General features: G+C 37.1%; 1 protein-coding gene across 5 annotated transcripts in view; it reads right to left on the bottom strand.

Moving 5' to 3' along the window:
- Positions 1 to 27,325, bottom strand: part of Themis (thymocyte selection associated) — a 215,461-nt gene that overhangs the window by 126,037 nt on the left and 62,099 nt on the right. The window contains exons 3-4 of one of the 5 annotated variants that reach the window (NR_131208.1): positions 24,131 to 24,292; positions 18,478 to 19,287 (exon numbers count right to left, since the gene is read on the bottom strand). The exons of 2 other annotated variants lie outside the window; for them this stretch is intronic. The gene's annotated coding sequence lies outside the window, so the exon portion shown is untranslated. Of the gene's footprint in view, positions 1 to 4,230; positions 4,335 to 18,477; positions 19,288 to 24,130; positions 24,293 to 27,325 lie in introns of those variants that run through there. 2 more of the 5 variants (NM_001305663.1, XM_006512643.1) reach the window with 2 other exon arrangements.

Below are 27,325 nucleotides of genomic sequence, written 5' to 3'. Positions count from 1 at the left end.
TATAAATATTGATTTTATATACTGTTAATATAAAGAAACATTTACCCCTGACATACAAGTAAATCCAATATATACGAATAGAAGCAGGTAAATTTTTTTCTAAAAGAATTCTTTTATATATATCTTCACGTGTGTGTGTGTGTGTGTGTGTGTGTGTGTGTGTGTGTGTGTATGAATATATGTGAGCTGATATTATGAATTAAAGTGTTGGGTAAGTGTCTCAAGTCTGTTGTAGAATGTCCTTCTAGAGAATTCAAGTGCCTCTGAGAAAGAGATGCCATTGGCTGTGGCTTTTTACCACCAAAGTGTGTGTGTGTGTGTGTGTGTGCGTGCGTGCGTGCGTGTGTGTGTGTGTGTGTGTGTGTGTGTGTGTGTGTTAGAAGTGTATTTAAATTTTTTTAAAGGGATGATACATGTGAAAGAGCTGGCTTGTAGTTAAACTGTCCAGTTTTAGATTTCTGTGAATCTTGTCTCACAATCAGTAAAGCAGGGGCTCCCTTAGATAATCAGTAAAGATGGTTTGATTTACAATCAAATTCCTAAACATCCATATTATTCAGTATTAGTCTCTAAGACCTCTCACTTCACACACATCTTGCTGTTTTTCTATCAATCTGTTGCATCTCTAAGACATTTTGTAGTAGATCTGTGTATCCCTATGAAAACTTTTTCTTTTTGGTTTTTCGAGAAAACTTTTACAAAGAGTCCACAAATATGGTGTTTTTGTAGAACTTCTAGCATATGAATCTATGGTCAAGCTCAGGTTATAACTGTGTACATGGATTATCTTATAAAACAAAATGCTTAAGGTCCTTACATAAATGCGGGAGCACATAGTGACCGAAACATGCTAATCTTCCCCAGATTTCCTAATCCAGAACAAAAGTGGAACACCATGATCCTATGATGGAGTCTACAATTTTCATAGAAAATTCTTCACGATTGATTCCCATCCTCTTGACTAGACCAGCTGCAGAAAGTCTCAAGAAGAACCCAATAAGGAAGGAGGAGCAAGTCCAAGTGTGTCACATGGAAGTTCAGTTGAACAGGTCAGTAAGATGAAGCCTGTAAGATTAAGCCTGACTGTAGAAATCCTATGTCCATGCATCATTACATGACATAAGATGGTCTGCAATGACAATATAAAGTTTTTTAATAGGTCTTTTATCCAGAGGTAGAGAATAGATTAAAAAAAAACCTCCCAATTCATTTTCATTTCTTTGGTTCAACTGTTGCATTGCGGTAAATGGACACCACCAAAAACTATCTCTTTCTCAGAGGCATTTAACCTCTTTGGAAGGACATTGTCCAATAAGTGTGAGATGTTTAGCCACCAATACAATTCATAATGTCAGTTCAGATAATATAAGCTGACTCCCATAACTAAGGGTCTGTTGTAATAAGGGTAGCATATAGACTTGTCTATGTTAACATTCTCTTTCCTAGTGGTAAGATAGGAGTGAGTAACAAACCTGAATTCAGAAACAACTTTGTGAGAACATAACTCCTGATGTCTTCTCAATCCACACGGGCCTATCTTTTTCAGGACAGGACAGAATTTCCATAGAACATCCATGCCTCAGAATATAACTCTAAGTTTTGTTGGAGGGTCTTCAAAATGCCATAGATTGATGGACTTTGGGCACTAGAATCTTAAGTTCATGGACAATAAGAGCTAGGGTTTTCAGGTAGGGATGGCTAGTTCTGAAAACTGGGGTTCAGGTCTAGCCCAGCCCTTTCTTCAGTATGTGTGAGAATGGAAACCCTTGGTGATACATTGTCCTCTTCTAAAAAGTAAGGGAGACGATATCACCTACGTTATAAGGTTATTATGATACTTAAACTAAAACAGGTAGCATTGTTAACAAAGAAACAGTGGTTACTCTTTCTCTTGTATTTTTTTCACTCTGTGGTTCAAAGCCATTGAAGGCTGATTGTAAGGTCAGATCTTGTAATATCACTAGAAGTTCAGTGCCAACTAAAGCACACTAAATTTCCCAGGCTGGGTCCAATAGACAAAAAACAGAAGCTGCCACTCAGCCCCTAGCATAGAGAGAGCAAATTTTCCCAGTAATAATAATTTCCAGACTTTACCAGTGTTTGAAAATAGAAGCAAGCCTCGGGTGACATGTTTATGTGGCCCACCTTTGGAGAAGTATTTCCAAGTTGCTTACAGGGATCTGAACCTATGGTTTGATAAAGGGCTGGAAAATTTACCTACCATAATTTTCTGTCATAAATAGGAATGGTAGAGAGCATAAAGATGTATGCACATTTAAATGCACATGTGCTACTTGCAGCTATTCACAAGGTATACATTATACACAGTCACCCAAGTTGCCCTGAACAAAAGATGCCACAAAATGTCAAGGTGTTTTTGAAAACATATTTTATTCTGAAAAGTAGTTGAAGCCATTAGGGGGTGGAGGTGGGAGCGCTCCTCCCTCTGTTTTAATGATCTTAATTTGCTAATGGAATGTTCATGGCAAGATTTTTGGGAGCCATGTGGGGCTGGTTGTGTTGTTCAGTATTGATGTTGCCTGCAAATTAAATGTACCTAAGTAGCCACCTGTTTGTGCTTATGATTATGTAAAGCCCCATATGTTTCCCTCTCTACACATGGGAGGTAAGTACTGAAAAAATTATTCTGGTGTGAAGGATGAAAACAGCAGCCATTCTTTTGTAACTGTCAGCATATGCCATGGTGTTTCTGGGGAGCATGTTGCTTTATTTGATGTGTTTGCTGATTCTTGCCATGTACTCAGTGGCTTTTCCTTTCTTTCTTTAAATCTGTTACCCACAGTTATGCAAAAACAATTAAAATCAGTTTACTTTCAACTCAAATGTAGAGAGATTTAATTTTCCGAGGTAAGCATAAGTTTGAAATAGACTTTGCAGATTATGATTTAAATCATTTGATTTGCAACATAAAACCAATGTCTTTACCCCTCCTAAATCCACCCCCCACCCCGAAAAAGGAACCTACTGCCCCCACCATAGTCCTTCCGGTCCATACAACATGGATTCAAAATTCCCACCAGAGCAGATACTTTCAAGCTTCTGCAACCTGTGCTGCCCCATTTAGCTTATCTGGAAACACATTTACTGGCCTCTGAATATTTTCTTCAGGTCACCTAAGAAACAATTTAGCCCAGATCATAGCCAGGCTTCCTCTGGACATATGGCTTTCCAATTCACTAACTCCTCACACTAATCCACTAACCCGGCCTCCAGTTAAACCTTCAACTTATCCCTCCCTGTTTTCCATCCCTTACCCTGGGACTGTTGATTGTTGAAGGTCTTCTGAGCCTGTGAGCATTGCTCATTGAAATATGCTAGCCCTGTTTTCTTGCCTCCCACTCTTCATCCTGTGTAGTTATTTTTGTTCCCTTTGGATGAAGTGAGCTTTCTGTATACAAGTGACCAGTGCAGGATATGTATTTTAAATACTGACATTAGATGGGTGCAAGTTTCTACTTGTATTGTTACTATTTCTGCATCAGATCATAACTGAGGAAAAGTGACATTTTATAGCCAACTGTCAGCGTCTTAGACTAAACGTTTACGTTTATGTACAGCTTTTTATAGTACTGCGGCAGCTACCTTCATATATTACAAGTGTGTGTGTGTGTGTTCTTTATTAATGTGTAGCCAGTTTACACTGTTTTACATGTTTTTAGTGTTTGAAGGTACAATTTTAGTGTTTCCTGGAAGCTAATTTCAACTCTAGAAATAATAAATAAACATATAAATAAATAAATCAAAAGGAAAGGCATTTACACAGGAAGGTAAACAACTCAGGCTTTTTCTATGCTTTCTGCCTATGAGTCATAAGTAATAAGGTTTTTGACAGTTTAGTAGCCCTTGTCAAATTCCTAGGAAACATTTCACTTACAGCCTGGCAGTAGTGGTGCGTGGCATTAATCGCAGCAATACATAGGCAGAGGCAGGTGGATCTCTGCTCTCAGAGTGTGTTCCCTTCCACGACAGCCAGGGCTACATGGAGAAAATTTATCTTGAAAAAAAAGTCACTTACAAACAAAGATGACAGAAAATACCAAAACTACACCATCAAACCTAAGAATAAAGGACCAATTATTTCAAAAAGACAAAATTAAGGACGAAAATTGAAACCAAGTGAATGAAACTAAGTGAAAGCTGAATTTAATGACAGGTGCCTGTGTGTTTTTTAGCAGGTAATCATGGTAAGATCAGGCAACTGTTGCATACCTGCTGTGACATGTATCAAGGTGGACAGTGAGTTCCAATGAAACGTTTCCCAACCCAGGAGATGATGAAACTGGTGAGATCAAGAACTTAGCCACAAGTTCACTCAGACCTTTTCTTTTCTTTCTTTTTTTTTTTTCTCAGCTTGTAGGGAGGAAGCAAATGTCTTTAGTATTCACTATGCAGATATATTAGCTATAAAACTTTAGTTAATTCAAAATAAAATCACTCATATCTTCACTAGAAATGAAGATCTGAGCCTCTTCATTTTTTGCCATACACTTTGAATCTTTCTGTATAGACAAAAAGATTTTTCAAAACACTGAAACCCAACTATATAATTTACTTGTATAGGTTGCCTCTCAACCCATGATTAAACCTAATGCTTTAAGAATTTTTCACACATAAAACTTTTAATGGCTGAATAACACAATGCAACATTCGTCATCGCTTACGATATATGCATCTGGAATTTTAGTTGATTGTGTTATCTTGTTCTAATAAAAATTCTAAAGCTAGTATTGCTTTAGAATTTACTCTAACATGTACAGAAGGCCCTTCTGTAAATTACCACTCTAGAAAGGCTGGACCCAGGCATAGACAAGTACAACTCAGTCCTAATCACAAGCTCTGCACATATGCAAAGTGAACATTTGGTAGTTGACTGACAAGTACAATTTGAAATTTATCAAATAATCTCAAAAGGGCTAGGCAATCTATTATATTCATCAATCTATTGATGGATTTAATGTCAGAGTGTTAACTTACACCAGTGAGTACAAACTAGATTCCATGTTAGTAAAAACCATTTGAATTATTTCTGTCCATCCTTCATTCCTCAGTTAATTTCATTGTTAATAGTGTGTTTGTGTGTCTGTAGAAACTTAACCTAGAGCTGCACAGACCCAAACCAACTGCTTTACCACTAATTTAATTCACACCCTCAGCCCCATTTTCCCATTTTCTATTTTGTGAAAGTGTCTAGCTAAGATTTCAGGCAAGACTTGAGCTCTATCTGAAGCCCAGGAAGACCTTGACTTTGATGATCTCCACCTCAGATACTAGTAAAGGTGAGACTACATATCTGTCCCATTAAGGTAAGCTTTATTGGTTTCATTTTGTTTTATATTTTAGTTATAATCACTATTATAATTTGTAATCTGGAAGCTATTTAAAATAGACTTAGTCTTACCTAAATGTTATTTTCATTTCTTTCTTTTCTTTTCTTTTTTTCTTGCTGTGTAATGGAGAGTTGATGATTCAACTTGACAAACTTTTTCTGAGTTGTTTGTAAGAGATACACTTTGTTTATAAATAAAAAGACTCAATATAATAAACATATTACTTCTTCACCACCAAAGCAATGTTCTGTTTGCATAATATATAATAGAGTTTATAACTGTTTTGGTATATAGATAGAAAAATAATTCCCCAGCATTACATTTTGAAAAATATTTAAATATTTTTATCTTTTATTTTCCTTTTAAATTTTTTTAATTTAATTTTTTAAAATTTTACACTCCAGATTTTATTCCCCTCCTGGTCCACCTTCTGACTGACCCCATCCCATACCTCCTTCCCGCCCCACTATCTCCATGATGTCCCCACACCCCATGCCACCAGACCCATAAACTCCCTGGGGCCTCCAGAATCTTGAGGGTTAGGTGCATCTTCTCTGACTAAGCCAGACCCAACAGTCCTCTGCTGTATATGTGTTAGGAGCCTCATGTCAGCTGGTATATGCTGCCTGGTTGGTGGTCCACTATCTGAGAGATCTAAGAGGTCCAGGTTAATTGAGACTGTGTTTCCTCCTTCAGAGCCTCCCACCTCCTCAGCTTCTTCCAGCTTTCCAATAATTTAACCACAGGGGTAATCAGATTCTATCCACTGGTTGGGCGCAGATAGCTGCATCTGACTCTTTCAGCTGTTTCTTGGGTCTTTAGGAGGACAGTCATGGTAGGTCCCTTTTGTGAGAGCTCCATAGACTCAATAATAGTGTCAGAATCTCCCCTTCAGCTAGGTCCCACTTTGGGCCAGTCACTAGACCTCCTTTTCCTCAGGCTCTTCTGCATATCCATCCCTGCAGTTCTTTGAGACAGAAACAATTATGAGTCAGAGTTTTGACTGGGATGGCAACCCCATTCCCTCACTTGATGCCCTGTTTTCTGCTGGAGGTAGGCTCGACAAGTTCCCTCTCCCCATTGTACAGTATTTCATCTAAGATCCCTCCTTTTGAATCCTGAGAGTCTCTCACCTCCTAGGTCTCTTGTACATTCTGGAGGGTCCCCCAAACCTCCAACCTCCTGAGGTTGCCTGTTTCTATTCTTTCTGCTGGCCCTCAGGGCTTCAGTCCTTTTCCCCCACATAATACCAGATCATAATCCCCTTTATCCCTACCCCATACACTTTCCCACACAGGTCCCTCCCTGCCTCCCCCACTTCGTGATTGCTTTCTTCTGCCTTCCAAGTGGAATTGAGGTGTCCTCACTTGGGCCCTTCAGCTTGTTGAACTTTTTGAATCCTGTGGACTGTATCTTGGGTATTCTATAATTTTTAGTTATTATCTACTTATTAGTGAATACATACCATACATCTCCTTTTAAGTTTGAGTTATCTCACTTAGGACGATATTTTCCAGTTCCATTTGCCTGCAAAACTCAGGATGTCCTCATTCTTAAGAGCTGAGTAGTATTCCATTGTGTAAATGAGCCACATTTTCTGTATTCATTCTTCTGTTGCAGGATATCTGGGTTGTTTCCAGCTTCTGGCTATCACAAAGTCACTCTGAACATAGTGGAACACATGCCCCTCTGGGGCATCTTTTGGGTATATTCCCATGAGTGGTATAGCTGGGTCTTCAGGTAGACCTATTTTCATTTTTCTGAGGAGCCTCAAGATTAATTTCCAGAGTGGTTGTACCAGTTTGTAACCCCACCAGCATTGGAAGAGTGTTCCTCTTTTTCCACATCCTTTCCAACATGTGCTGTCACCTGGGATTTTAAACTTAGCAATACTGATTGGTGTAGGGTGGAATCTAAGGGTCATTTTGATTTGCATTTCCCTGATCACTAGTGACTTTGAACATTTCTTTAGGTGCTTATCAGCCATTTAAGACTCCTTTGTTGTGAATTCTCTTTAGTTCTATACCCCATTTTTTGATTGGGTTGTTTGGTTTTTTTGTGCGTAGCTTCTTGAGTTCTTTATATATTTTGGATATTATTAGCCCTCTACCAGATGTGGGGTTACTTAAGATTTTTCCCAATCTATAGGTTGCCAATTTGTCCTATTGACTATGTCCTTTGCCTTCTAGAAGCTTTCCAGTTCATGGGGTCCCATTTATCAATTCTTGATCTTACATGTGTTTGCCATTGGAGTTCTGTTTAGGAAATTGCCCCCTGTGCCAATGAGTTCAAAGTTCATTCCCACTTTCTCTTCTATTAGATTCGGTGTATCTGGTGTTTTTTTGAGGTCCTCCATGTACTTGCACTCAAGCTTTGGGCAAAGTGACAAATATGGGTCTATTTTCATTTTCTACATACACACAGCCAGTTAGATGAGCTCCATTTATTGAAGATGCTTTCTTTTATCCATTATATATTTTTGGCTTCTTTGTCAAAGATCAAGTGACTGTAGATGTGTTGGATCATTTCTGGGTCTTCAATTCTATTCCACTGATCAACATGTCTGTCTCTGTACCAATACCATGAAGTTTTTATCAATATTGTTCTGCAGTATAGGTTGAGGTCACGGATGGTGGTTTCCCCCAGCCATTCTTTTATTGTTAAGAATTGTTCTCAATAGGTTCTATGCCCCAGTATAGGAGAATGCCAGAGCCAGGAATGGGAGTATGTGGGTTGGGGAGCAGGTGGAGTGGGGACAGGATAGGGAATTTTCAGAGGAGAGAAGAGGAAAGGGGATAACATTTAAAATGTAAATAAAGAAAATTTCTAATAAAAAATTGTTTTCACTATTCAGAGTTTTTTGCCTTTCCAGATACATTTGAGAATTGCTCTTTCCATGTCTTTGAAGAATTGTGTTGTGATTTTAATAGGCACTGCATTGAATCTATAGATTGCCTTTGGTAGTTTGGCTATTTTTATTGTGTTAGTTGTGCCAATCCATGAGCATGGAAGATCTCTCCATTTTCTGAGATCTTCTTCGAATTCTTTCTTGAGAAACTTGAAATTATTGTCATACAAATTTTTCACTCATTTGGTTAGAGTTACCCCAAGATATTTTATATTATGTGTGGCTATTGTAAGGGAGTTTTGTCCCTAATTTCTTTCTCAGCCTGTTTATCACTTGTATAAAGGAAGGCCACTGATTTACTTGAGCTAATTTTATATCTGGGCATTTTGCTGAAGGGGTTTATCAGCTGGAGAAGTTGTCTGGTAGAATTTTGGGGGTCTTTTATGTATACTATCATATTATCGGCAAATAGTGATACCTTTATTTCTTCTTTGCCAATTTGTATCCCCTTGATCTCTTTTGGCTGTCTAAATTGTTCTAGCTAGCACTTCAAGTACTATACTGAATAGATACGAGGAGAGTGAACATCCTTGTCTTGTCCCCGATTTTATTGGGATTGCTTCAAGTATCTCTCCACTTAATTCGATATTGGCTGTTGGTTTTCAGTAAATTGCTTTTATTATGTTTAGGTAGAATTGAATTCCTGGTCTGTCCAATACTTTTAACATTAAGGGGTGTTGTATTTTGTGAAATGCTTTTTCTGCATCTAAGGAGATGATCATGTGACTTTTTTCTTTGAGTTTATTTATATAGTAGATTAAGTTAATGGATTTTCATATATTGAACCAACCTTGCATCCCTGGAATGAAGCCTACTTGATTTTGGAGAATTATGATGTTGATGTGTTCTTGGATTTTGTTTGCAAGAATTTTATTGAATATTTTTGTATCAATATTCATAAGTGAGATCGGTCTGAAGTTCTCTTTTTTTGTTGGGTCTTTGTGTGGTTTAGGTATCAAAGTAATTGTGGCTTCATAGAATGAATTAGGTAGTGTTCCTTTTGTTTCTATTTAATGTTATAGTTTGAAGAATATTGGTATTGGGTTTTATACTGGCTAGTTTTGTGTCAACTTGACACAGCTGGAGTTATCACAGAAAAAGGAGATTCAGTTGGGGAAATGCCTCCATGAGATACAACTGTAAGGCATTTTCTCAATTAGTGATCAAGGGGGAAAGGCCCCTTGTGGGTGGGACCATCTCTGGGCTGGTAAACTTGGTTCTATAAGAGAGCAGGCTAAGCAAGCCAGCGGAAGCAAGCCAGTAAGTAACATCCCTCCATGGTCTCTGCATCAGCTCCTGCTTTCTGGCCTGTTTGAGTTCCAGTCCTGATTTTCTTTGGTGATAACAGCAGTGTGGAAATGTAAGCTGAATAAACCCTTTCCTCCCCAACTTGTTTCTTGGTTATGATGTTTGTGCAGGAATAGAAACTCTGACTAAGACAGGTTTTCTTTGAAAGTCTGATAGAATTCTCACTAAAGCCATCTGGCCCTGGACTTTTTGGTTGGGAGGTTTTAATGACTTTTTCTATTTCTTTATGGGATATGGACCCATTGAGATGGTTTACCTGCTCTTGGTTTAACTGTGGTATTTAGTATCTGTCTAGAAAACTATCCATTTCAACTAGATTTTCCAGTTTTGTTGAGTATAGGCTTTTATAGTAGGATCTGATGATTTTTTAAATTTCTTCCATTTTTGTTGTATGTCTTCCTTTTCATTTCTGATTTTGTTAATTTAGGTACTGCCTCTGGGCCCTTTAGTTAGTTTGGCTGGTGGGTTATTTATCTTGTTGATTCTTGCAAAGAACAAGCTTTTGGTTTTGTTGATTTTTTTTTTTTTTGTATTGTTCTCTTTGTTTCTATTTGGTTGACTTCAGCCCTGAGTTTGACTGTTTCCTGCCTTCTACTCCTGTTGGGTGAGTTTGCTTCTTTTGGTTCTAGAGCTCTCAGGTGTGCTGTGAAGTTGCTAGTGTCATTCCAGTTTCTTTACCAGGCAACTTAGTGCTATAAATTTTCCTCTTAGCATTGCTTTTATTGTGTCCCATAAGTTTGGGTTTGTCAATATTTTCATTAAATTCCACAAAGTCTTTAATTTCTTTCTTTATTTCTTCCCTGACCAAGTTATCATTAAGTAGAGAGTTGTTTAGTTTCTACATATATGTGTGCTTTCTGTTGTTTTTGCTGTTGTTGAAGACCAGCCTTAGGCCATGGTGGTGATCCTATAGGATGCATGGAATTTTTTCAGTCTTCTTATATCAGTTGAGGGTTGTTTTGTGACCAATTAGATTGTTGATTTTTGAAAAGGTATCATGTGGTGCTGAGAAGGTGTATTCTTCTGTTTTAGGATGAAATGTCCTGTAGATATCTATGAAATCCATTTAGTTGATAACTTCTATTAGTTTCACTGTGTCTCTGTTTACTTTTTGTTTCAATGACCTGTCCACTAGTGAGAGTGGAGTGTTGAAGTCTCCAACTATTATTGTGTGGGGTTTACTGTGTTTTGAGCTTTAGTACAGTTTCTTTTATAAATGTGGATGCTCTTGCATTTTTGGCATAGATGTTCAGAATTGAGACTTTCTCTTGGTGGATTTTCCCTTTGATGAACATGAAGTATCCTTCTACATCATGCTTGATAATTTTTGGTTGAAAGTCTATTTTATTGAATATTAGAATGGCAACCCCAGGTTGTTTATTGGGACCATTTGCTTGGAAGACCTTCTTCCATTCTTTTTACAGTAAGATAGTGTCTATGTTTATGTTTCCTGTATTCAGCAAAATGCTGAATCCTGTTTGTGTATTCAGTCTGTTAGCTTATGTCTTTTTATAGGTGAGTTGAGTCCACTAATATTGAGAAATATTAAAGACAGATGACTGTTAGTTCCTGTTATGTATGTGGCTGTTAGTTCCTGTTTTTGTATGTGGCTCTATGAGCATGTGGTTCTCTCCTTTTGGCTTTGTTGTGAGATGCTTAATATCTTGTCTTTCCTTTGGTGTAGGTACCCTCCTTGTGTTGGAATTTTTCTTGTAGAATCCTCTGTATGGATGGATTGGTACATAGATACTGTTTGAATTTGATTTGGGCTTGGAATATTTTTATTTCTCCATCTATGCTGGTTGAGAGTTTTGCTCGGTATAGTAACCTGGGCTGGCATTTTTGTTCTCTTAGAGTCTTCATGACCTCTGCCCATGCTCTTCTGGCTTTTAGTGTCTCTGTTAAGAAGTCTGCTATAATTCTGATTGGTCTGCTTTATAAGTTACTTGACACTTTTCCCTTGCAGCTTTTAACATTACCTCTTTGTTCTGTGCATTTAGTGTTTTGATTGTTATGTGATAAGATTTTCTTTTCTGGTCACATTTATTTGGTGTTCTATAGGCTTCTTGTACATTTATGGTCATCTCTTTCTTTAGGTTGGGGAAGCTTCTTTTTTACAACTTTGTTGAAGGTATTTTCAGGTCCTTTGAGCTGGGAATCTTTGATCTCCTCTATTCCAATTATTCTTAGATTTGGTCTTTTCATTGTGTTCTGAATTTCCTGGATGGTTAGGGTTAGGAGTTTTTTACATTTTGAATTTTCTTTGACAATTGTGTCAATCTCTTCTACAATATCTTCTACACCTGAGATTCTTTCTTCTATCTCTTGTATTTTGTTGATGATACTTATATCATCAACAGAATTCCTGACCTCTTTCCTAGGTTTTCCATTTCCAGGTTTGCCTCCATTTGTGTTTTCTTTATTGTTTCTACTTCCACATTTAGTTCTTGGAGCACTTTATTCAATTCCTTCACCTGTTTGATTGTATGTTTTTCTGCATTTCTTTTTTTTTTTCCTTTTTTAAAATTAGGTATTTTCTTCATTTACATTTCCAATGCTATCCCAAAAGTCCCCCAAGTCCTCCCCCCACCACTTTCCTCCTTCCCCCACTTCTTGGCCCTGGCGTTCCCCTGTACTTAGGCATATAAAGTTTGCAAGACCAATGGGCCTCTCTTTCCACTGATGGCCAACTAGGCCATCTTCTGATACATATGCAGCTAGAGACACGAGCTCCGGAGGGTACTGGTTAGTTTATATTGTTGTTCCACCTGTAGGGTTGCAGATCTCTTTAGCTCCTTGGGTACTTTCTCTAGCTACTCCATTGGGGGCCCTGTGTTCCATCCAATAGCTGACTGTGAGCATCCACTTCTGTGTTTGCTAGGCCCAAGAATAGCCTCCAAGAGACAGCTATATCAGGGTCCTTTCAGCAAAATCTTGCTAGTGTATGCAATGATGTCAGCGTTTGGAGGCTGATTATAGAATAGATCCCCGGGTATGGCAGTCTCTAGCTGGTCGATCCTTTTGTCTCAGCTCCAAACTTTGTCTCTATAACTCCTTCCATGGGTGTTTTGTTCCAATTCTAAGAAGGGGCAAAGTGTCCACACTTTGGTCGTCGTTCTTCTTGAGTTTCATGTGTTTTACAAATTGTATCTTATATCTTGGGTATTTATTTGTTTCCTCTTTAAGGGCTTTTACCTGCTTACCTGTGTTTTATTGTATTTCTTTCAATGAGTTATTTATATCCTCCTTAAAGGACTCTACTCTATTATCTTCATGAGATAAGATTTTAGTTTGGCTTCCTGCTTTTCCAGGTGTGTTGGTGTATTCGGGGCTTGCCGTGGTGAGAGGACTGGGTTTTGATGATGCCCACATATACTGGCTGCCGTTGCTTATGGTGTTGCACTTGCCTCTTGACATCTGGTTATCCCTGGTATTTGCTGGTCTGGGTGACTCTGGAGTATGCCTCTTTTGTCCATGGGTTGCTTCAGGTATCCTGGTAGGCCTGTGGCCCTGACTGTAGCAGACCTCCTGTGAGGCCTTCCGACTGTGGGGTCTTCAGACAGGTAGAGAAGCTACTGATCTGTCACTTTGGCTGCAGCAGATCTCCTGGGAGGCCTTCAGACTGTCCTGTCTTGAGAGGAGCAGTCAAGCTGCTGTTCTGTGTGAATCTGTTCTCTGGGAGGGCCTATAGACTCTGGTTTCTGTTTCCCTCTGTGCGACAGAACTCTGGCGAGCTGTACCCCCAGGAGGTCTTCAGACTGGTGTAGGTGGCCCAGTTGCCCTGTGTACAGAGGAACTCCTGGGATGCCTTCAAGTTGTGGTGTCTTCAGAGGAACAGACAAGCTGGTGATCAGCTGCTCCGTTGCTGTGTATTTCCTGGGATGTCTCAGGTTGTGGTGGTTCTGTTATTTCTCAAAATGAACTTTACAGGTATTTTCTCAAGGACCAAGATTACCATGATTTCTACTATAATACATAAATTATGTTTACCATTGAGCCAAACAAAATAATTCAGAATCAATATATTTACAATATTCAATTTTTATTAAAATATTCAATATAGCTTTTTATTTTTTAGGAATTTTTCGGTTTATTTTGTGGTTCTTTGAAAATGTACTTACTTTCTTTCCTATTACCATCTATTATATCACCCCCTAACCTCTTGTTCACCCCATCCCTCTCTCAAGCTCCTTTTGTTTCCTTATGCATTTATATTCGTCCATTCATGTCACATATACATACATGATCAAGTCAGGTAAACATTCAATATGCAATCCAAATATATACTAAACAGTTAGAAGTTAGTTTATAACTTTATATTTATAAACATGTGTTTATATATGTTATTGATTTATACTTTTTGCAACTTAGCATCTTACAAAACTTGCTTACTTAAGAAAGTTCTCAACTTTTTGTTCATTTGATTCTACTAGATTTTTGTGTATGTTATTGTTATCTGCAAATCATAGTCATCATCTTAATGCTGGAGGTTTTCTGATTCATCAATCCCAGGCATATTTACTTACCACCATTTCTAAACCAATACTAAATAAGATTCAAGACTGATGCCCTAATGGCACATCTGATGAATCATTCACCTGGTGGTCCATACCTGCTGCAGTGCTGAACACCTGGTGGTCTCCACCTGCCTGCAGTGCTGTACACCTGGTGTTCCACACCCGCCTGCAGTACTCTGATAGCAGTTAACTCTGCTCTCTGTCTCAGACATCTCTACTCTCTGAGGTTCTGGTTAAATTGTAAGTTTAATTAGCGTGCTCTATTTTAAAGTATTTTTAAACTTTATTTTATGATACAAGAATACGAACAATCATTAAATTGCACTCAATTTGCTATATTACAGGTACAATTTGTTATATTAAGTCCTGTTCTGATGAAGCTATTAATTCACAAATACAAGAAGAAGATAGACAGTTTAATTTCTGTCTTCAAAAAAGGCAGCTTGGTTGGTCCCTCACAAGTCCTTAGTAGTAATGTAAAAATGGCAGAGACACAACAAAACTTGATCTAGAAATATATAGCAAAAAATGTATTAAGGTCTGGGGATATGATTTATGGTAGGGTAGTAAACTAGGATCCAAAAACTAGGTTTGATCCTCACCATCACAAAACACACACACACACACACACGTGTGTGTGTGCACACACAGAAAGAGAGAGAAAAATTCAGTATTAAAAAGGTTGAGGCCAGAAGACCAAAGGTTCAAAACTAGCTTGAAGTACATAATAAGACCCTGACTTAAAACAAACAAAAATCTTTAAAAACATTTTTATTTTTGATCCAACATTTTCTAGACAATGAAGGTGTTAATAATCAGAAGTAAAAATAAAGTATTTATTTAAAAGATTAATTATAATAGAAATTATATCACTGACCATTATCAAGATAGATTTAATAACTATGGGGTATGCACATGAGAAATAAAGAAAGATAAAATAGTATGTTGAATAGTAGTATGTGTCAGTATATTTACTGACACAGGCAAGTACACAGAAATGAACTTTAGTCTGTTGTGTTAATTCGTGTGACTACCTGTGGGTGGATATTCACTGTACCTAGAAAATAATATGAAAAGATATATCACATATGGATGATGTAAAATAGCCCTAGCACCAAAATTAAAGGGTATGTTTATTACTTTTCCTTCATTTTCTCACATTTTCTAATTTTCTACAATATATTCATATTGCATATAAAATTAGGAGAAATTGATACATTTTAAACTTCAGGGTGGACACTATGCCCCTCCTTAGAAGTGGGAACAAAACACCCTTGGAAGGAGTTACAGAGACAAAGTTTGGAGCTGAGATGAAAGGATGGACCATGTAGAGACTGCCTTATCCAGGGATCCACCCCATAATCAGCATCCAAACGCTGACACCATTGCATACACTAGCAAGATTTTATCGAAAGGACCCAGATGTAGCTGTCTCTTGTGAGACTATGCCGGGGCCTAGCAAACACAGAAGTGGATGCCCACAGTCAGCTAATGGATGGATCACAGGGCTCCCAATGGAGGAGCTAGAGAAAGTAGCCAAGGAGCTAAAGGGATCTGCAACCCTATAGGTGGAACAACATTATGAACTAACCAGTACCCCGGAGCTCTTGACTCTAGCTGCATATGTATCAAAAGATGGCCTAGCTGGCCATCACTGGAAAGAGAGGCCCATTTGACACGCAAACTTTATATGCCCCAGTACAGGGGAACGCCAGGGCCAAAAAGGGGGAGTGGGTGGGTAGGGGAGTGGGGGGTGGGTGGGTATGGGGGACTTTTGGTATAGCATTGGAAATGTAAATGAGCTAAATACCTAATAAAAATGGAAAAAAAATAAACTTCAGGGCATAAAAACACATTTATCAATGTCCATGAAAAACTATGGGAAACCTTATTGAGGGAATAAGAGAAGAAAATCTGAAAAGGCTATATTACCACATAATTCCAGTCATGTGATGTTTAGAAAAGACAAGACTACAGAGTCGGTAAAGGTATGGCAGCAGAGAGGCTACAAAATGTGGCAGAGGACTCTCAAGGCAGCGAAACTCTTTCTTATGACACCATAATGGCGAGTATGTGTTATTATACATGTTTCAAAACCCATAGACTATATGACACCAAGAGTAATTAAATAGGAGCTATGAACTTTGATAATGACCAGAGAGTGTAGGTTCTTTGACTGCAACACTTGTATCACTCTGGTGAGACTGTTGATCATGGCTGGCACTATGCATATTGGTTTGTGGAGTCAAGGAGGATATGAAAACCAGCTTGTATTCCAATGATTCTTATTAAAAGAAGCAAGATTGAGGCCAGCCTGGTCTGCAGAGTGAGTGTCAGGACAGCAAGGCTACACAGAGAAACACTGTCTCAAAAACAAGATGAAGAAGAAGAAGAAGAAGAAGAAGAAGAAGAAGAAGAAGAAGAAGAAGAAGAAGAAGAAGAAAGAAAGAAGCAGCAGCAGCAAGATAGAAGGCAGGATTTGTACTAATTTTATAGCTAGATATTATTATGAAGGATGTTATAAACAGCCTCTAAATCCTTGAAACAACGTTGAGTATAAGTAACATACGATCTTACTGTTCTGTTAAGAGTGAAAGACCCGAACACCAGTGTTCATAGTTTTCAAGGACAACGTAGATGCTCTCATGATGGCCTTTCCATGATGTTGCTCTAAAAACCGTATCACTGGGAGAAGTACACGTACAGGAAAAGATGAACATGAAGTAATAAAATAGAGCTTAGAAAGAGGCACGAATAGAGAACAGCAGCAGCTGGAGAGTTGCCCATTTTCAAACAGTTTTTTTTTTTTTTTTTTTTGATAAAACACTGGTCTAATGCTAAAAACAATGAACATATAGGTGGAAAGCAAAATACTGTTTTAACCTAGAATTTTAAAATCTATTTGTCTTTCAGGTGATATATGTGATTGCTAGAAACTTAGAATCTATGTCTTAAATGTGCAAGACAGGTGACCCCAAAATTAAAACAGTATATTACCACAAAAGACTGGCTTTCTTCTGCGTGCTAATTTGTATTTTCTCCCATAGTTTGTACAGGGATCCCTTTTTTGTCAGGAAAATATTTTGTCTAATAGTCACAGCTGAGTTTAGTTTGCATAAGTGAGCACAGTGGGAATGGCACAGCTTATGAGAATCTGACCCAGAAAATGTGGAAAACTAGTTCCTGCTTTGGAAGCAAGTTCTGTGAGACAGAGTTCTGTACAGAGCCACTCTGAACTCCCCTTTGTCCTCCCAGCCAGGCAGAAACATCTTGCTTCTTTTAACAAGCTTTCTTCAAAAACAGATCAAGATACTACTTACCAGAAAAGTATATTTTAAATACACTTTTGCATAATGTTTATCAGATTTTTAAGAACTCATACTTCAGACAAATGAAGAAGTGCCCATGATTATAAGCTGTGGAAGAGATACACACTTCAGTGGGAGGGTGAAACATAAGCAATCTCTGCTTATCATAGGCTGACTGCTTCTGTGAGAAGCACCATGACCAAAAGCAACTTAGGAAAGGAAGGGTTTATTTCAGCCTACAACTCTCAGGTCCCAGTCCATCAGTCAGGGAAGTCAGAGCAGGAACTCAAGGCAGGAACTCAAGGCAGGAACCAAAGCAGAGGTCCTGTAGGAGCACTGGCTTGCTTTGCATGGCTTCCTAAGCCTGCTTTTTATATTGTACAGACCCACCTGCCCACAGGTAGCACTTCCCTCCCAGTTAGCAGGGCCCTCCCACATTAATCATTAATCAAGAAAGCACCCACACTTTGCTTATCAGTTAATGCTATAGAGGTATTTTCTCACCTCCTCTCAGGGGATTGAATGTGTGTCAAATTAACAAAATAAAACAAAAACATTTAGCCAGCATCCTGTTATAGGACCCCAAACCTTAGTAGACCCCCCAGACCTTAGGACAACTGACTTTGTGATGAATTCCCGTTCAGTCTGTAAAACTCAGTAAGTTTGCAGCACCACCTGCCAAACCTAAAATAAAGCCCACTCCATCAGAGTCCGTATAATTCTGGGAGCATTTCAAAACATACTTAACATGCTCTTTAGTAACTTTGCTTTTTTCTTTAGTTCTGCTCCCGGCTAACTATTCTTGCTTCTTGAAGTGTCAACCAAGAATATGTTGGGGGGTTTTTTGTGTGTGTGCTTAAAAGCTCACCTTGAGAAAGCCTCATGGCTATATTAGCATGATCTGTAGTTCCTATCTGGCTAAGAAAAGACTTTCTATTGGCTTAAACCCATGTATGAGCAGTCTTTTCTGGTGAATATCCCATAACACAGACCCACTGAATGTAAGATTACAGTTATTCCATGAATTAAATATACCAGTCTCCAAATAAATTCACTTAAACAAATGTTAATGAATTAGGCATTTCAAAACCCAGGCAAAAATCACATATTTATTTGATCATTTTTATCATTTTATCAAAACCAATTTTATTTAGAAGCACTTTATTGAGCTAGTTTTAATAAATAGTTGGCTAATAATTTTTAAAACTTTTTCATATGCTCAAGAAAGCATGTAAGATGTTTTTCGTCTGAAGTTGCTGAATTTGGAGGTGAGTTTGTTTGTTTGTTTTTTGAGACAGGGTTTCTCTGTGTAGCTCTGGCCATCCTGGAATTCACTCTGTAGACCAGGCTGGCCTCGAACTCAGAAATCCACCTGCCTCTGCCTCCCAAGTGCTGGGATTAAATGCGTGCACCACCACTCCCCAGCTGGAGGTGATTTTTAAATGCAGTACTACATAATACTTTAATGGACCTATTAGAAATGTTTAATTTGTTATGTAATTCATTTCTACTAGCCAGAGCTAGCACACATTTAAATAAAAGCCACTTACTAACTACATGACTTTGGACTTTACTCTGCCTCTCATTAACACAAGTGGCAAATGTGAATGGATATAACTTATACATACACACATGTATTCAAAATGGTGCCTGATGCATCATCGCATTACCTTCATGCAATGTGCTAGGAGAGCTCAGGGTGTGTAGTAACAGGGGCTAACCCACCCCTGAGCTTTGCTTTTACATCTTCTCCAGGCTCCCTGCCTCCTGAAATAGGATTTCTGCACAGTAACACAATTCATAGACTAGGATATAAAAATACAAGGAGAAACATTTCTTCAATCTAGTCTTGCAATTCTAGCAGCAGTTTTATGGGTCGATTCAGATATCCTATGAGCCTATGGTTGAGAGACACAATGGAAAAGGTAAAAGATTTATAAGGTTTCAAGGGAAACCAGAGTATCAGAGATACAGTGTACAATTGCCGTTTGGGAAAAACATCATTGCTCATCATAAAGATGTAGGGAAACAATTTCTTACAGGGTATTTCTCATGGCTAACCAGGAGATGATTGTTATTCACACTTCCTCATACCACAAAGGAGGAATAAATCTTTCAAGAAAGTAATCTAGGAATTTGGATCCTGTTTGTAAACCAAGTATGATGTGATTTACCAATCTATGCAGATAATGCAATCAGCGACCAAGCATCAGGATATATTTTTGTTGTGTTTGGCAGCAACTGCTAAGTTTTCCAGCTCAGCCAAGAGAGCTGTCTTTGAAAAGAACAAACTGTTCTTCTTGGGCAGTTGGTTTATTCCCACAGAGAAATGTAATATTCACTTTTTATCTTTTAATGTATTTGAGCATTTGGGAGGTGACAAAATAGAAACATATGGAAGCATTATATTATAGTATATAAATGGGTGTGTGTTGAAAATTCGTTCTCCTGTCTACCTTTTAGCAAAGAAGATTTGTACCTGTTCCCTAAAACATTTCTCTCAAATCCCCACAAACCTTTCCTGCCTTGATGCTTGTTTGTTCAAGACAGAGTTTTTTAGAAGCATGCGTTTGTTGCAAAGGTCTGTATCTTTTGTCAGTGGGTTTTATTTACTTGCAAATGAAACTTTGTGGGATCATCTCTCCAGGTCTCACCACCAGCAATGAGTATCTGTATTTAAATACTTCAACACAGGGTGATGGAAATCATCTAAAATGATAAAGCAGGAGTTGCTAGAAGGTACTTCCTGCATAAGAACAGCAAACTGCTTCTTGGCAATTTCTAAGGAGGGCTTAGGAATTAAACAAGAAGTTGGAGAAATTGAAGAATTCATGTATGTGACTGAATCTCACAAGCAGAGTAATCAAGTACCCACTCTCCATTGTCTCCATCCAAAGTTTCATGGTAGTTTTGAAAACCAGCAGCCTAAAAGCATCATACTGTGGAAGAAGATGGCTGAAGGCTCTTCAAACACAATTCCAGAAAACTGCAATTATTTACTGTCTAGTACCTCGCTAAGCCACACTAGAAAGTCATCTTTATTTTACTAATTTTTTGTACATTCCATGGCAAAGAAATAAAATAAAATTTTAAAAACCCTTCTACTAAAAACATTTGTCAAAGACACAGTAGGTAGTACTTGCTGTCCTCAGCTGCCTGCAATAACAGCGAAGACCAAGGGTATGGCATGAGAAGTTTAAAATAACCAGGGTCCATAAGATGTCCTAAGGACACTGAAATGCCTCAACAAACTGCAGAGGGTTTAGAAGGCCACATACTCATCATGAACAATTATGCCCGTGTACAGGATTCCATGTTAAAATAGCTAACAATAAAGTTCAATGTCTAGGCTTCCTTGGCCACAGTTTCTAATGCATTTAATGGATTCTAATAGATTCAATGACATAACCCAAATAAAGAGAGAAATCGCTTAACAAAAGCTTAAGACTTATAGATTTCAACTGAAGAAAAAAAAGATTAAGAGTTGTCTGAAAAAACAACTTTTTTTTTTCTAAAAAAAAAAAGAAAAAATATTTAGTAGCCACACATAACAAAGAGAGTGGACTTTGGTAAGGAAAACTGGTAACCAGCTAGCAGTAAGAAGCCTCAAGGAGAGGAAGGGCAGGTTTTTTAGTGTGTCTACATTCAGCTCTTAGAAACATTCAGATTTCAGGGCCACGTGAGATTAACAGCGATAAAGGTTCCTGTTGCTGATCCTGGTAACTTAAGATAGATTTCTGGATCCATGCAGTAGAGGAAGATAACCAAGCACCAAAAGTTATCCTCTAAACTCTACATGATCACTGTAGCATGTATGTGAGCCACGCATGTTCACACACAAGAAATAAACAAAAATATATTAAAATATATTCAGTTTTTAAGAAAAAGAATGAATCAGACTAGAGAGAGAGAGACAGAGAGACAGAGAGAGAGAGACAGAGAGAGACAGAGAGAGAGACAGAGAGAGAGAGTGACAGAGAGCATGGAGCATACATGGGAATGGGGGAGGGGAACGAGGAGAAAGGGAGTGGGAAGGAGAGGGGCCAGAAGATGAAGAATCCATGAGAGATGGTGCCTGACAAAGCCTAGACAACAAACTTCACAGAGAAATAATTTGTGCAAGTTACGTTAGATTCAAGGAAATTTGGTTTATAGAGATAAAGGCATGAGAATGCTATCTTACAAAAGAAGATAATTAGTCATATTTGGAGTTAACTGTGACTGCCCAGAGTATGAAGAAGACAGAAAGTGAACATAACCCCAAGATCTATCAGACACAAATGTGCACAGGAAAATGGAAATTATGAGAGTATAAACAGAGGCATAGAAAAATCACAGATCAAGAAAAACTCGCAAAAACCTTCAAAGTTAGACTTTTTTTTAAGTGAATCTCTGAAAGACACTCAAATTAATTAGTCCAAACTATATTGTTAAAAATAAAAATGTTCCTTGTAATCTGCAGGACAAACACTAAAAAATAGTGTAAGAGTGTATATTATTTCTAAGTCTGGATTCTTTAAATGTCTATGACATGTGAGCTGAAAAGTCTAGTCTGACATTAAGTTCACATCTGTGATTTAGGAAAGAAGCCTAGGCGGAAAATGATGGCTGTGTATCTGCAGATATAAATACCAATTGAATTCTGTGTGAGAGATGAAGCTGGAGTGGGACAACCCAAGAGACAAGGAGATGAAATTCCTCTCCAAGGAAATCCAAAATGCCCACAAGAAAAACTAATTTACCAACACATAAATGATTGGAATTTTATCAAAGCTTACCTAGCCCAAGGCATGGATGATAATGCCAGCTAGAACACCGGCTCTTCTAGCCTTCTACTTTAGAGGAGGAAGATAACCATCTGCACAAAAGCAGCCCACTGTCCCCATCCTGTCCCACCTAAGGGCAGGGCAGATTTTCATGAAAGTCATAGTTCAGAGGCAGAGGCTCAACTTGAGAATGAGAACTACAGAAGATATATCCTTATCCTACAGCTTGTCATCTCTTCATTATAGGCATATATAGTGCCTGTCACACTATATATAGTGCCTGTCACACTATATATGCTTCAGCAGCTGTCACTCATGGCTGATGAGCAAGAAGAAAATTATAATGCATACAGGCTCTAACAAAAGTACACATTTTGATGAAACAAAATAAGCTCTATGGTCAGGCTCACATATCTGAATCACTCTTAGAGCAAGGTGGTGGTGGGGGGGCGATCTCTAGAAAAATCTTCTAGAAAAACAATCAGGAAATATAGTAATACATCTTTAAAAATCCCAGAATATCCAAGGACCATAAAAATCAGAAGATACAAAATATTCATTATAGCAATGTCAAGAGAAGATATTGCAGAGAAACATGAAGAAATAATAAGGAACGTCTTCCAAATTAATGCTAAACATAAAAGCAGATTCAGTAAAGAGATTCGGGGAAGCCAGAGGACACTGAGCAGGACAAAAGGCAAAAACTGCATCTCAGCATACTACAGAAAATTTACCAAAGAATTCTGGGGGACGAAACATCTATGGTAGGACAAAATAGGCATTGAATTTACTAGAACTAGGAAACTAGACAGTGAAGTGAATTTCATAAAGTATTTAAGGAAAGCAGCCCATTGACCTCAGTCCACAAATAGGAAAATTGTCCTTCAAATATGAAAGAAATTAAAGCACTCTCCCTGATAAAAATCAAGGAACTCTGCTGTCATTAGAGAACTGCCTCACAAAGAAAGTGCTAGAATTTATTCCATATGTGTGTGTGTGTGTGTGTATCAATGTGCCTCTGAGTGCATGAGTGGATGCATGTATATAAGTGTGTGTCCATGAGCATGTCTGTTCATTCTTTTGCATGTGTGTGTGCATGTATGCATGCATGTATGAGTATATGTGCATGTGAGTACATGAATGGACATGTGTATGTATGTGTATGTGCATGGACACGTCCTTGCATGTGTTTGCATATGTGTATGTGTACATGTATCAATGTGTAACACAAAAAAGCTCTCTTTTAGCACCTTTAAAAAGATCAAGAAAATAGGATAATATTTGGCTGTAGTAATGAAAACAAAGAGAAAAAGTAGACAGAAATACCTCAAATCAAAATAGACTGAGATCTCTGCAAATCCTGTGTCACTGCAAGTGTTAGTAAACACACCATATGAATGAACATATTCTCACCATCTTTCTAACCTGCTTGAAATAGTCACCTCATCAAAAAAGGAACAGGATCTATCAATAGACCTATATTTATCAAAGATATTGGGTTAATAATTAATGACTTCCTGACCACAAAATGCCAGGCCCAGATGGGGTTCACCAAAAAGTTCTTATAAACATTTAAGAAACAAATTATGAAATACACTGTTAATATTCCCTAAGGATGAAAATAGCGTGATACTTTCTGATTTAATCTAAGGTAATCCCAACATTATTGTAATGCCAATGTAATAAGAAAAGAATACTATGTAGCAATGTAATTTTCAATGCATTGTCATTACTTCAAGTATAAGAATCCCTCAAAATAACAAATTAAATCTTATGCTGGTAGAAAGAAATTATACTGCATGATCACTGTGTTTCTTATTTACCAATGTAAGAATAATCTGACATTTAAAAATTAATTAATATGATATATCATATATACAAGCTAAAGAAAGAAAATCTTATGATCACACTAATAGATGCAGAAAAAGTATTTGATATTATATTCATGGAGTACAAAAAAAATGATCGCACAAACCTCAGCAAGTTAGAACACAAGGAGAGCTTGCTAATTAGATGGTAGTAAAGGCACACACAACTTCTTTCGTCTTATTTTCAAAATCGCACTGGTCACCAATAGTAGTAGGCTCAAACAAAAGTTTCTTTGTTCACAGATAGCACATTTGTTCATGTAGAACATCTTAAGGAATCAACAACAACAACAACAAATCCTAGTTAGTGTTGGATAAAACCATCCCTGAAGGCAAGGGGGCAATTCCAGCAAGAAACAAATGATTATTTTTAAATACATATTTTTGTAAGCAATAGTCAAGCAGTAATTGAAAAATTTTAAAATGTCATTAGTATACTCAAAATGATGAGCTGGCAAAATGGTTTAGGAAGCCTATCACCAAACCGGATGACCTGTGTTTGATCCTCAGGATCCATATTAAAAAGAACTGACTCTCACAAGTTGTCCTCTGACCCTTACATGAACATCTTGCCCCATATACACTTCCCCCAATAAATAAATTAATAGGTAGTAAAAAATAAATTAGGTATCTCTAAATCCAATAGTTCTAAATATATATATATATATATGTGTGTGTGTGTGTGTGTGTGTGTGTGTATTACTTCTCTATGAAGAAGAATATAGAATTCTGAGAAAAATAAAACTGTCTAAACTAATAGAGTAATATTCTACATTTATGGCTAGAAAGTTTCACTACTGTAATAAAAACTCAAGTCTTCCCACCTAGATCTGTAAATTAATCATAACTCCAGTCAAAATGCTGGGAAGTTATCTTATGAATATTAATGATAACTTACAGTTGATATGAAGAGGCAAAGAACCACAGAATACGTAACATTTGGAAGAAGAAGGACAACTTTAGAAGAGTTACCTGACATCAAGACTTATTACAAAGTAAACAACAGTATAGAAAAGGTGCTGATAGTGAAAGGATAAAAAGACTGAACAGGGCTGGTGAGATGGCTCAGTGGGTAAGAGCACCTGACTGCTCTTCCGAAGGTCCGGAGTTCAAATCCCAGCAACCACATGGTGGCTCACAACCATCCATAACAAGATCTGATGCCCTCTTCTGGAGTGTCTGAAGACAGCTACAGTGTACTTACATATAATAAATAAATAAATCTTTAAAAAAAGACTGAACAATGTGATACAATGTACAGTGCAATAATGTTTCCATAGAAGTATAATCCACTAAAGAAAACAAAAGAAACCTGATCCAGTGGTTTGCAACAAAAGGTGCTTGACCACTGTATGCGAGAAGTGAATATAGAACATACAACCTTTTAAATATTAACTCAAAATACAGAGCAGGAAATCCCCCAAATACCAGGTAACTACTTAAGAAGTCATAAATGGCACTGGATTTGAAGATGAACATTAAATACAGTTGTAAAGCACAATCTAGAAAAGAAACAAAAGGTAAATTAGACTTTTTAAAAAAAAAACTTCCATAAAGATGAGAATTAAAAGGCAAACCACAAATTTAAGAAAAACTATTAACCAAAGCAAAATGTGATCAAAACTGGGCATCACAAGTATACAGAGTGCATAATGTAAGGAAACCATAGCACAGCTTTTAATGGGCAAAAAACTTCAAGTATCTCATCAAATAAAGTTCATATTCCACCTGGGAATTACAGATTTAAAAAATGACTTTAATATCATAGACTTGAATGTATAGAATGGCCAAATGCAGACACTGATAGAGAAAATTCCTGGAGAGGACATCGAACAGGGATGTTCATTCATTGTTCATAGTAGTACAAAATGATATTTTGCAGGACAATCTGGTACTTTTTAAAAATAAACAGACTGTTACTATTTTTACTATTCAGTCCAATAATCAGAGTGGGGAGAATTCATCTTTCTTTTTTTTTTTTTTTTTTTTTTTGGTATGTTTGGTTGGTTGATTTCGGTGTTTTGCATACTAAATCTCACTAAAGCGACTTCTACTTAGGTTTTTTTTTTTATAAACCCAAAACTTCTCTATGTAAATGTAAAAATCTATTAAAATGCAAAGGAACTAAAGTGGAATGCTAAAAAATATTCATTATGGAAAATGTAGAGAGCAATGAAAAATAAAAAACATGAAAAACAAGTGGCAAAACAATAGCACTAAATTCTTTACTATCAGTTATGATATTAACTAAAAGCAGATAATGATTAAACCACACTTAATATGATAGAAGAAAAATATCAAAGCATATACTATGTGTATCAAAAGAGACTTTAAATTTAAAGACATAAGTAGGTAGAGAGTAAAAATGTAGATGATAGCCTGTACAATTAGTTGTTAAAAATAAGAAAGCAAAAAAAATGAAGAAACTATTTTAAATCAGAAACAATATAGCAAGGCATGTTGGTGCACACTTGTAATCTCAGCTCTCAGTAGGCTATAGCAAGAATATTGTGAAAACAGTTCCAAGCTTGGCTACAAATCAAGACAATGTTTAAAAATAAATTGGAACCAAATTTACATTTTAAAATGTTATTACTATAAAAGGTATCTTGAAGTTAAAAGAAACTCTCCACTCAAAACCACTAGCAATTATAAATATAGATACACATGTCCCCCGACTCTCAAAGTACATTAAACAAAAAAATACACAATTTTAGGAATCCAAATAATACAGGAAGAATGAGGAGGAGGTGAAGGAAGAGAAGGAGAAAAGGAGGGGGAGGAGGAGGAGGAGGAAGAGAAGAAAAAGAAGAAGAAGAAGAAGAAGAAGAAGAAGAAGAAGAAGAAGAAGAAGAAGAAGAAGAAGAAGAAGAAGAAGAAGAAATTTCTTTTTAAAAAGATATATATTCTTTGACGTCATATATTCTTTGATGAGCATATTCTACCCCCGACCCTATCCCACTTACCTCCCTTTTCATACCCATAACCTTTCCTGTTTATTCTTTCTTTCCCTAGATAACTCTTATTTATTTTTATTTAACATACACATACATGATTTTAATAATGGATATGCTGTTGTGAAAGATCAAGTAGAAAAGATCACCTAGGTGGTGTAAATAATTCTATAAATGAACAAGTATCTTTAATGGACTTCTATAATGGTAGAATATATATTCTTCTATACAGAGTATAAAAACAAGTATTAGTATATTTTTAAATTTGAATTTCAGAAAGTATGTCCTCTGATAATTGAATTGAATTAGAAATCAACCATAAGAGGAAATTTGAAGAGTTAAGCAAAT

This window comes from Mus musculus, chromosome 10 (assembly GCF_000001635.26).
Source record: "Mus musculus strain C57BL/6J chromosome 10, GRCm38.p6 C57BL/6J".
Taxonomy (NCBI): Eukaryota; Metazoa; Chordata; class Mammalia; order Rodentia; family Muridae; genus Mus; species Mus musculus.
This window is presented reverse-complemented; position numbering and strand designations above follow the sequence as displayed.